Source organism: Danio rerio, chromosome 4 (genome assembly GCF_052040795.2).
Source record: "Danio rerio strain M-AB ecotype USA chromosome 4, GRCz13ab, whole genome shotgun sequence".
Classification (NCBI taxonomy): Eukaryota; Metazoa; Chordata; class Actinopteri; order Cypriniformes; family Danionidae; genus Danio; species Danio rerio.
In genome coordinates, this window is record NC_141024.2 from 38886246 (window position 1) to 38898819 (window position 12574).

The 12574-nt window shown below is 38.2% G+C and overlaps 4 non-coding genes across 4 annotated transcripts; all 4 read right to left on the reverse strand.

The window, feature by feature from the left end:
• Positions 1 to 8233: 8233 nt before the first annotated feature.
• On the reverse strand, positions 8234 to 8305 carry trnap-agg (transfer RNA proline (anticodon AGG)). Its single transcript has one exon. It is a non-coding gene; the product is annotated as a tRNA-Pro (tRNA).
• A 1516-nt stretch (positions 8306 to 9821) lies between these two features.
• On the reverse strand, positions 9822 to 9893 carry trnap-agg (transfer RNA proline (anticodon AGG)). Its single transcript has one exon. It is a non-coding gene; the product is annotated as a tRNA-Pro (tRNA).
• A 483-nt stretch (positions 9894 to 10376) lies between these two features.
• Positions 10377 to 10448, reverse strand: trnap-agg (transfer RNA proline (anticodon AGG)). Its single transcript has one exon. It is a non-coding gene; the product is annotated as a tRNA-Pro (tRNA).
• A 963-nt stretch (positions 10449 to 11411) lies between these two features.
• Positions 11412 to 11483, reverse strand: trnap-agg (transfer RNA proline (anticodon AGG)). Its single transcript has one exon. It is a non-coding gene; the product is annotated as a tRNA-Pro (tRNA).
• Positions 11484 to 12574: the final 1091 nt, after the last annotated feature.

Here is a 12574-nt window from a genome sequence, read left to right on the forward strand (position 1 = left end):
CTCAATGCAGGTTAAAGGGCATCTGTAAAATTTGTAAAGGCAAACACCCAACTGTCCTACATGACCTCAACACAAAGTCAGCTGAGATGAAGCAAGTTGAAATGCCTCTAGAAAGTCGAGCCTAGTGCTGGAGCCTAGTGCTGGAGATGACAGAGTAACGCGAGATTCTACGAGACCTGGTGCTTGACCCAAAATGGCGGCGTCCGTCTGCTAGACAAACAAACAAACAACTTTGGTGTTATTTCCATTTTTTCTCCACTTTTTCTCCTCCCTTTCATCATCGAGTCTCGCTTATCAAAAATTGGTCTATATCATTACATCTGGACTATTTTCTTTTTTCATTTTTTCGTCCTGGATCAACTAGAAGACTATATCGACGCACTCTAAAACACACACTGCTGCAATATGAACACGCCAGATTACAACAGAAAAGGTAACCTCACTCCAATCTCCAAAAGACCCCGTTCTAATTCACCGCTAACTATGAACTCAACGCCATCCTCACCCTCCTGTTGCACCGAGGTAAGCGATATTCTTCGTTCAATTGAAAATAAACTTTCCGGACTTGATACAAGAATCGCATTAATAGAAGTCATCCACAAAGAATTCCAAGAACTCCGTCACAGCTTAGAATTTAGTCAAGAACAGATAGACACACTCACTAAGGAAAACAACTTTTTAAAGGACTCAGTTCACGCACTTTCCACTCAGCTCACTTCCGTTGTTAAAGAAAACAAATCGATGAAAGAAAACATTTTGGACTTACAAACACGCAGTATGAGAGACAATCTAGTCTTAACAGGTATCCCGGATCAAACTCCAGACAACCCCGAAAAATTAATCAAGGACTTTATGACAAAACAACTCAAACTACCAGCTGAAACTGTACAAACCATCACCTTTAACCGTGTCCACCTCATCCGTTCGCAACAAAACAGCAACCGTCCCTGTCCAATCATCGCAAAATTCGAACACTACAAACACAAAGAACTGGTTCAAAAACAAGGCAGATAACTTAACGGTACAACTTACGGACTCAACGAACAATATCCAAAGGACATTCTCGACCGTCGAAAAGAACTCTTTCCAATCAGAAAACAAAAAATAAATGAAGGAAAACGGGCAATCATTACAGTGGACAAATTATTCATAGACGGACAACTATTTCGTGATAAGGACATTACCCCATGGCTCTTCTAAACTCATCTCTCACGTAATAATACTCATATACATCTTCCTTAAGTTATGGTTTTGTTATTGCACCTAGGTCTCATCCCTCTCCACTTTAAAACTTTATGTTGGTATTTACAGTCATTTCTGTTTGGTCAATGTTTTGTTGTGTAAATTTTGTCAACTTCATGTCTCAACTGTATGCATATCAGTCTAACTTTGCATTGTCATACAAACACACACACAGGTACAATATCCCATCTTTTCAAATACATAAGTTACTAATGCAGCACTACCAGATGTTACATGATACATTACTGTTATTCACTTATTTATTTAATTTTTTATTATTTTATTAAATGTCACCAATCACATTTCTATCCTGGAACGTCCGTGGACTTGGCTCCCAGGCTAAGAGGATCAAAGTTTTTAATCATTTAAATAAATTACAAGCAGATATATGCCTTCTACAAGAAACTCACTTGTCAGAATCTGATCAAAACAAAATTAAATCATCACAGTATCATTCATATTCTGCCCACTACAACACAAAACAGAGAGGAGTCTGTATCTTAATAAATAAAAAAAATATCATTTGTTCATAACACCACAATTACAGACCCAGGGGGACGTTTTGTCATTACTAACATTACAATTAACAATAACTCACTCACAATAGGAAACTTATATGGCCCAAATACAGATGACCCATCTTTCTTTCAGAATTTCTTTTCTGCCATTTCAAATCTTTCTAATTGCCCCGTCATAATAGCAGGTGATTTCAACACAGTTTTAGACCCAACTACAGACAGATCTAATAATATCAGCAATAAACGCATCTGGAAATCAACAGACACCATAAAACAGTTCATGAGCGACATGGGTCTTGGCGATAGTTGGCGCCTCCAGCATCCGGACAATAAAGCATTCTCATTTTATTCACCTGTTCATCATTCGTACTCCCGCATTGACTTTTTTCTCACCAGTAATTCTATTTTATCCAATATTTCTGAATCAAAGATCCACCCAATAATCATTAGTGATCACGCTCCTGTAACATTAAAACTGAATATAACCACCAGACATAAACCCATTTCTAGATGGCGATTCAACACCTCTCTTCTTCAAGACCAGGATTTCAACAGTTATTTTAAAAGAGAGTGGGCATGCTTTCTAGAGATAAATGACTCCCCTGAAACATCTCCATCTCTTCTGTGGGAAACAGGAAAGGCAGTATTAAGAGGAAAAATAATATCATACTCTGTTTACAAAAAAAAAAGAAAGAGAAAGAACATCAAGCTGAACTGGAACAGAAAATTAAAGATCTAGAAGACATTAACATAAATTAACATAAATAATAAGAAGAAACACAAGATTTGCTAAGAAAATATAAATCACAATTAAATAAATTAATTAATGCACATACCTAATTCCTTATTCACAGATTATGACAAGAACACTTCCATCATAGTAACAAATCTGGTAAATATCTGGCTAATCAAATCAAACACAATAAAGAAAAAACAACAATATCAGTCATTAAGGACTCAGCGGGGAAACCCACCAACTCACCAGAAGAAATAAATAATATCTTTCAAAAATTTTACAGAAAATTATATTCCCCTGAAAAAAAAACCATCACAGGATGAAATTCATTCATTTCTTAGCAATATCAACTTACCTCAGCTAAATGAACAGCAAATAAATTATCTTGAATCCCCATTATCACAACAAGAAATTTCTAATGCACTTAAACTCATGCCTAATAATAAATCACCAGGACCCAATGGTTTCCCTGCTGAGTTCTACAAACACTTTTGGTCAATTTTATCACCACTTTTCATCCGGTTGATTAACGAATCAAAACAAAATTCAAAGCTTCCAGATACCATGAACACAGCCACAATTGCACTCCTCCTCAAACCTAATAAAGACCCAACACTACCGTCAAGCTATCGTCCAATCTCACTAATTAACGTAGACACTAAAATAATTGCTAAAGCACTTTCACATAGAATAGAAAAAATCATGCCATCCATAATCCATCCAGATCAAACCGATTTTATTAAAGGTAGACAATCATCAAACAATACACGCAGACTCATAAACCTAATACACCACTCATCAATAAACAAAAACAAATCTATCATAGTCACCCTCGACGCAGAAAAAGTCTTCGATAAAGTAAACTGGAAATTCCTGTTTTCCACATTAGAGAGGTTTGGTTTTGGGGAGTCATTTATTAATTGGATCAAAATTCTCTACACATCACCCTCAGCTACTGTCATTACTAACGGACTAACATCACGCAGCTTCACTCTACACCTAGGGAACTAGACAAGGATGTCCACTCTCTCCCTCTTTATTTACCATATTCATTGAACCACTTGCTGCTGCTATCCGTCAAAACAATTATATTAAAGGAATTCAAACATTAAACATACACCATAAAATAAGTCTTTACGCGGATGACATATTATTATACTTACAAAATCCCCAAACATCATTACAGGAAACAATAAAACTTATTGATACCTTTTCAAATATTTCTGAATATTCAATCAATTGGAACAAATCTGCTATACTCCCATTAAATTCCACCAGTGTGGATGTGACATCCCAAACATCACAAATCCCTCTGTGCACTAACTATATCACATATTTGGGTATCAATGTTTCCGCCAGGCTGTCAGAGTTGTTTGCACTTAACTATACTCCGTTACTTTAAAAAATAGATGACGATCTGCAACGCTGGATGAACTTACCATTATCCATCATGGGCAGAATATCAGTAACCAAAATGTCCATACTCCCAAAAATAAACTATTTATTTTCAATGATTCCAACACAACCCACACATACCTGGTTCAAATCTCTAGACTCTATTATAACACAATTTTACTGGAAAAACAAGACCCCAAGAATTAAATTGACAACCCTACAGAAACCAAAAATACAAGGAGGATTAGAAGCACCACATTTTTACAACTATTTTTTGGCAAATCAGCTTCAAAACATACACAAATGGATTAAACCTAACTCATCAGAATACACATGGCAAGACATCGAACAATCAATATGCAAAGATATTAACATTTCAGAATTACCCTTTCACAGTCAATCAATCAAGAAACATCACTGTTTTAAAATGCCGACAATAGAAGCAACTCTGACAGCCTGGTGGAAATTCCATCAGGTCACAAATTCCCCACTCACACCATCTAAATATACCCCAATTTGGAACAACCTTGATTTCCTAGCCAACAAGAAGCCACTTAACTTTCGCACATGGGCAGCCAAAGGAATCACGCAACTTCATCATATCTTTATTAATAATAATCTGGCACCATTTCCCCATATAGTCCAGACATACAGCATTGGGAGTAATTGCTTTTTGGAATATTTACAAATCAAATCATCAATTAAATCAAAATTACCTAACCAATCAATCAATCTAGACCTTCCACCTCAAATCTCAGAGTTTATCAATATATCTCCCTCTAAAAAATTGCTCTCCCAAATATACAAAATGATATCAAAATCAGACAAGGCATTAGTTCTACCAACCACTAAATGGCAAACAGACTTATCTATTAATCCCAATGCTGCATTCTGGACTCAAATTTGCAAAAACACATTTTCCATGACTAAAAATGCTAACTTACAACTTATACAGTACAAAGTACTTCACAGATCACATTTAACTGGGCAGAAATTATTTAAAATGGGTTTCACGTCAGAAATATGTTCACATTGCACACAAAACACTCCAGACACATATCTTCATGCCTTATGGCATTGCACTTCAATTAAATCATTTTGGGAAAAGGTTACTGACTCACTCTCCAACTTAATGGGTTGTCACATCCCACTGTGTCCCTCCCTCTGCATATTAGGTGACATATCCACAATCAATGTAAATAATACAAATGGTCAGTTTCTGCTGGTGGCTCTAACTATCGCAAAGAAAACTATCCTCATGAACTGGAAATCAAGAAATACCATTCACATCTCATACTGGAAAAACCTATTAACAGAATACATCTCCATTGAAGATCCTCTTTGCCTGAAGCCATTCCCTAACAACACCTTCATCAGTACATAAACAAGAGGGGAGGGGAGAGATAGGGTCAGGTAGAGATAAGGAGGAAGAGAAAAAAAAAAAAATTTAAATTTAATTTAATTTAAAATAAATCAATTGGAGAAAAAAAAGTATAATGTAAACAATCAAAATAAAAGAATCATAATTCGGTCTTTATATACTTCTTTACTTTCCCTTTTGTTCTATTTGTTCCCCTTTTCTGTCTCTATCAATGTTATTTATTCATTTTATTATTATTATTATTTATAATATTTGTTTTCTATTTATTATTATTATTTTACATAAATTATCATTATTATTATTAATTTTTATATACCAGTACTTTTCCTGACCAGTCCAACAACAGATAAAAAAAAAAAAAAAAAAAGGGAAAGAAAGAGAAAAGGAGGAAAGGAAAAAATAAGAGAGAGAGAGAGAAAAAAAAACTACTTACATGTACTAAATTCACAGGGTAAAGTGTAACGTAGGCATGGCAGCCTGGGCACTGCACTGGACTGATCCATGCCACACGTTACACTTTTTTTAATGCATCACAAAGCAACTGACAAACACTTAATGCCCATCACACAACTACAACCTCCTCAATTTATTGTTACAGCTGTTGTTCTTTTTATTATTATCATTATTATTAGTATTATTATTATTACCAACATGAGTATATTATAGTTATCAAGTTAATAATCTATCATACATATCTTTAATATTATTCTTCCATGTGGGTTTGTACAATTCATAATTAGCATTGATATAGTGTTTTCTTTTTTATTTATTTAGTTTTTATTATTATTATAAGAATTTTTTTTTGCTTATTCTCATTGCTCTGTTTGCTGAACTTTATTTATTTTATTTTTCACTCTTTTTGTTTCTTTTCTTTTTCTTCGACTCCTCCCCTTCATTTTCTGTTTTTTTTTTTTTTTCTATTTTATTTTTATTTTTTATTTTATTTATTATTATTATTTTATTAATTTTGGTTTATTATTATTAGTTTATTTTCTCTTTTCCTCTCTTTCCCCTTCTACTTACTACTATTATTATTATTTATTATTATTATTATTATTATTATTATTATTGTTATTATTATTATTATTATTTTTATTATTATTACTTGTCTTCTCCCTGATTTCCCATCCCCCCCTTTCCTCGACATCTTTGTCATAAATGGTATTACTTTTATTTTTTGTTATCATTATTATTATTACTGTTCTGACTTGTCCTGTTATCTTTTCATTATCATTATTACAAGTATTTATACCATTATCATTAGTAAGGTTGCAGTTGTTGTAGTTGTAACAGTAGTAGTTGTAGTAGTAGTAGTAGTAGTTGAAGTAGTAGTCATTGTAATAGTATCGATTGTTATTAAGTAATTGTTACGGAGATTATAGAAGTTGTAGTTCATGTAGTAATAGATGTCATTGGTATAGTAGTAGCAGAAGTAGTAATGGTGTGGTGGTTACAGTAGTAGTAGTAGTAGTCGTTGTTGGTGTAGTAATATCAGTAGTAGATGTTGTTGATGTAGATGTAGTAGAAGTGATTGTAGTAGTAGTAGTAGTAGTAGTAGTCGCAGTAGACATTGTTGTATTAATTGTAGCAAACGCTATAGTAGTATCAGTAGTAGTAGTAGTCGTTGTAGTAGTATCAGTAATAGTAGACATTGTAGTAGTAGTAGTCGTGGTTGTGGCTGTAGTAGAAGCATTAGTAGTTGTAATATAAGTAACTTTCTGTAGTAGTAGTTGGTGTAGCACTTGTGATTTATTATTATTGTTGTCAGTTATTACTGTTGTCCTTTCTCTCTTTTTACTCTCATATTTACTATCATACATTAATAAGCATTGTTGTTACTCTCTACCTCTGACTGGTTTCTTTCTATATGTTTTATTTATATCTGTGACGCTTGCTTCATTTATTGACTGTTATTGTTCCTAATGTATGTACTCTGACCTGTCCACCAAGTTACCTTTACATGCATACACACACTCACATGCACACACTCACGCACATACCAGTACCTGACTATATTGTTGATGTTTTTGTTGTTTTTGTTTTGTTGCTTTGTATTTGTTATCTGTTGATGTTTTCTTGTATTTGTATGATTTTTGCATATACTAATAAAAAAAAAAAAAAAAAAAAGAAAACGGGTCCTCTCACACCTTATGCGAGAATCAAGCCCGTAGACCAACAAGCAACTGCAAAACAGCCACTTTACATGGCAACACTATCTGCTGACAAACTGGCATTCACAGAAAAAAGACCTCTGTGTAAGCCACAACGACCTTACAAAACAGCAGACAACTGTAAGGGCTCAACCGAAATTTGAATCTGGGATTTCTCATTGCATGAACGAAAATCATACGCCTAGACCAGCAAGCCACTATGCAAAGGAATGTTTTATGTGGCGACACTATCTGCTGACAAACTGGAATTCTTCGAAAGACATTTTAATGAAAGACATAGTGCCCTGTAAAACACATGACACCTGCAAGGGCTCGTCTGGGATTTGAACCCAGGACCTCTCACACCCGAAGCAAGAATGACACCCCTAGACCAACGAGCCACTAAATTGAGAGCATTTCACATGGCCTCAGAAGTATCAGATAGTCAGAAAACTTTCTCCAACGAATCAAGGGCACCCTAAGCAAGAATCATACCCCTTGACCAACGAGCCACTGCAAAACAGTAACTTTATATGGCAACACTATCTGCTGACGAACTGGCATTCTCAGAAAAAAGGCCTCTGTGTAAGCCACAACGCCCTTACAAAACAGCAGACAACTGTAAGGGCTCAACCGAAATGTGAATCTGGGATTTCTCACGGCATGAACGAAAAGCATACTCCTAGACAACAAAGCCACTAAGCAAAGAAATGTTTTATGTGCCGACACTATCTGCTGACAACCTGGAATTCTTCGAAAAACGTTTTTTATGAAAGCCATAAAGCCCTGTAAAACAACAGAATTAATGCAAGGGCTCGTCCGGGATTTGAACCCGGGACCTCTCGCACCCTAAGCGAGAATCATACCCCTAGACCAACGAGCCACAAAAACTTGAACATTTCACAAGACATCAGAAGCAACAGATGGTCAGAAATCCTTATCTTACAAACATTGAAGCAGGGCTTTTGCTTCATTTGGACCCGGGACTTCTGCAATGGTTCGTCCAGGCTTTGAAAATGGGACCTCTCGCACCTTATGCGAGAATCAAGCCCATAGACCAACGAGCAACTGCAAAACAGCCGCTTTACATGGCAACACTATCTGCTGACAAACCGGCATTCTCAGAAAAAAGACCTCTGTGTAAGCCACAACGACCTTACAAAACAGCAGACAACTGTAAGGGCTCAACCGAAATTTGAATCTGGGATTTCTCATTGCATGAACGAAAATCATACGCCTAGACCAGCAAGCCACTATGCAAAGGAATGTTTTATGTGGCGACACTATCTGCTGACAAACTGGAATTCTTCGAAAGACATTTTAATGAAAGACATAGTGCCCTGTAAAACACATGACACCTGCAAGGGCTCGTCTGGGATTTGTACCCAGGACCTCTCACACCCGAAGCAAGAATGATACCCCTAGACCAACGAGCCACTAAATTGAGAGCATTTCACATGGCCTCAGAAGTATCAGATAGTCAGAAATCCTTATCTTACAAACATTGAAGCAGGGCTTTTGCTTCATTTGGACCCGGGACTTCTGCAATGGTTCTTCCAGGCTTTGAAAACGGGTCCTCTCACACCTTATGCGAGAATCAAGCCCGTAGACCAACAAGCAACTGCAAAACAGCCACTTTACATGGCAACACTATCTGCTGACAAACTGGCATTCTCAGAAAAAAGACCTCTGTGTAAGCCACAACGACCTTACAAAACAGCAGACAACTGTAAGGGCTCAACCGAAATTTGAATCTGGGATTTCTCATTGCATGAACGAAAATCATACGCCTAGACCAGCAAGCCACTATGCAAAGGAATGTTTTATGTGGCGACACTATCTGCTGACAAACTGGAATTCTTCGAAAGACATTTTAATGAAAGACATAGTGCCCTGTAAAACACATGACACCTGCAAGGGCTCGTCTGGGATTTGAACCCAGGACCTCTCACACCCGAAGCAAGAATGACACCCCTAGACCAACGAGCCACTAAATTGAGAGCATTTCACATGGCCTCAGAAGTATCAGATAGTCAGAAAACTTTCTCCAACGAATCAAGGGCACCCTAAGCAAGAATCATACCCCTTGACCAACGAGCCACTGCAAAACAGTAACTTTATATGGCAACACTATCTGCTGACGAACTGGCATTCTCAGAAAAAAGGCCTCTGTGTAAGCCACAACTCCCTTACAAAACAGCAGACAACAGTAAGGGCTCAACCGAAATGTGAATCTGGGATTTCTCACGGCATGAACGAAAAGCATACTCCTAGACAACAAAGCCACTAAGCAAAGAAATGTTTTATGTGCCGACACTATCTGCTGACAACCTGGAATTCTTCGAAAAACGTTTTTTATGAAAGCCATAAAGCCCTGTAAAACAACAGAATTAATGCAAGGGCTCGTCCGGGATTTGAACCCGGGACCTCTCGCACCCTAAGCGAGAATCATACCCCTAGACCAACGAGCCACAAAAACTTGAACATTTCACAAGACATCAGAAGCAACAGATGGTCAGAAATCCTTATCTTACAAACATTGAAGCAGGGCTTTTGCTTCATTTGGACCCGGGACTTCTGCAATGGTTCGTCCAGGCTTTGAAAACGGGACCTCTCGCACCTTATGCGAGAATCAAGCCCATAGACCAACGAGCAACTGCAAAACAGCCACTTTACATGGCAACACTATCTGCTGACGAACTGGCATTCTCAGAAAAAAGGCCTCTGTGTAAGCCACAACGCCCTTACAAAACAGCAGACAACAGTAAGGGCTCAACCGAAATGTGAATCTGGGATTTCTCACGGCATGAACGAAAAGCATACTCCTAGACAACAAAGCCACTAAGCAAAGAAATGTTTTATGTGCCGACACTATCTGCTGACAACCTTGAATTCTTCGAAAAACGTTTTTTATGAAAGCCATAAAGCCCTGTAAAACAACAGAATTAATGCAAGGGCTCGTCCGGGATTTGAACCCGGGACCTCTCGCACCCTAAGCGAGAATCATACCCCTAGACCAACGAGCCACAAAAACTTGAACATTTCACAAGACATCAGAAGCAACAGATGGTCAGAAATCCTTATCTTACAAACATTGAAGCAGGGCTTTTGCTTCATTTGGACCCGGGACTTCTGCAATGGTTCGTCCAGGCTTTGAAAACGGGACCTCTCGCACCTTATGCGAGAATCAAGCCCATAGACCAACGAGCAACTGCAAAACAGCCACTTTACATGGCAACACTATCTGCTGACAAACCGGCATTCTCAGAAAAAAGACCTCTGTGTAAGCCACAACGACCTTACAAAACAGCAGACAACTGTAAGGGCTCAACCGAAATTTGAATCTGGGATTTCTCATTGCATGAACGAAAATCATACGCCTAGACCAGCAAGCCACTATGCAAAGGAATGTTTTATGTGGCGACACTATCTGCTGACAAACTGGAATTCTTCGAAAGACATTTTAATGAAAGACATAGTGCCCTGTAAAACACATGACACCTGCAAGGGCTCGTCTGGGATTTGTACCCAGGACCTCTCACACCCGAAGCAAGAATGATACCCCTAGACCAACGAGCCACTAAATTGAGAGCATTTCACATGGCCTCAGAAGTATCAGATAGTCAGAAAACTTTCTCCAACGAATCAAGGGCACCCTAAGCAAGAATCATACCCCTTGACCAACGAGCCACTGCAAAACAGTAACTTTATATGGCAACACTATCTGCTGACGAACTGGCATTCTCAGAAAAAAGGCCTCTGTGTAAGCCACAACGCCCTTACAAAACAGCAGACAACTGTAAGGGCTCAACCGAAATGTGAATCTGGGATTTCTCACGGCATGAACGAAAAGCATACTCCTAGACAACAAAGCCACTAAGCAAAGAAATGTTTTATGTGCCGACACTATCTGCTGACAACCTGGAATTCTTCGAAAAACGTTTTTTATGAAAGCCATAAAGCCCTGTAAAACAACAGAATTAATGCAAGGGCTCGTCCGGGATTTGATCCCGGGACCTCTCGCACCCTAAGCGAGAATCATACCCCTAGACCAACGAGCCACTTAAACTTGAACATTTCACAAGACATCAGAAGCAACAGATGGTCAGAAATCCTTATCTTACAAACATTGAAGCAGGGCTTTTGCTTCATTTGGACCCGGGACTTCTGCAATGGTTCGTCCAGGCTTTGAAAACGGGACCTCTCGCACCTTATGCGAGAATCAAGCCCATAGACCAACGAGCAACTGCAAAACAGCCACTTTACATGGCAACACTATCTGCTGACAAACCGGCATTCTCAGAAAAAAGACCTCTGTGTAAGCCACAACGCCCTTACAAAACAAAAGACAACTGTAAGGTTTCAACTGAAATTTGAACCTAGGATTTCTCATGGCATGAAGGAGAATCATACTCCTAGACCAACAAGCCACTATTCAAGAAATATTTTATGTGGCGACACTATCTGCTGACAAATTGGAATTCTTTGAAAGACGTTTTTACGAAAGACATAATGCCCTGTAAAACACAGTACACCTGTAAGGGCTCATCCGGGTATTGAACCCGGGTCCTCTCGCAACCTATGCGAGAATCATACCCATAGACCAATGAGCCACTTAATTGAGAGAATTTCACAAGGCGTCAGATAGTCAGAAATCTTTCTCTAACGAATCAAGGGCACCCTTAGTGAGAGTCATACCCCTAGACCACCGAGCCACTGCAAAACAGCAACTTTATATGGCAACACTATCTGCTGACAAACTGGCATTCTCAGAAAAAAGGCCTCTGTGTAAGCCACAACGACCTTACAAAACAGCAGACAACTGTAAGGGCTCAACCGAAATTTGAATCTGGGATTTCTCATTGCATGAACGAAAATCATACGCCTAGACCAGCAAGCCACTATGCAAATGAATGTTTTATGTGGCGACACTATCTGCTGACAAACTGGAATTCTTCGAAAGACATTTTAATGAAAGACATAGTGCCCTGTAAAACACATGACACCTGCAAGGGCTCGTCTGGGATTTGAACCCAGGACCTCTCACACCCGAAGCAAGAATGACACCCCTAGACCAACGAGCCACTAAATTGAGAGCATTTCACATGGCCTCAGAAGTATCAGATAGTCAGAAATCCTTATCTTACAAACA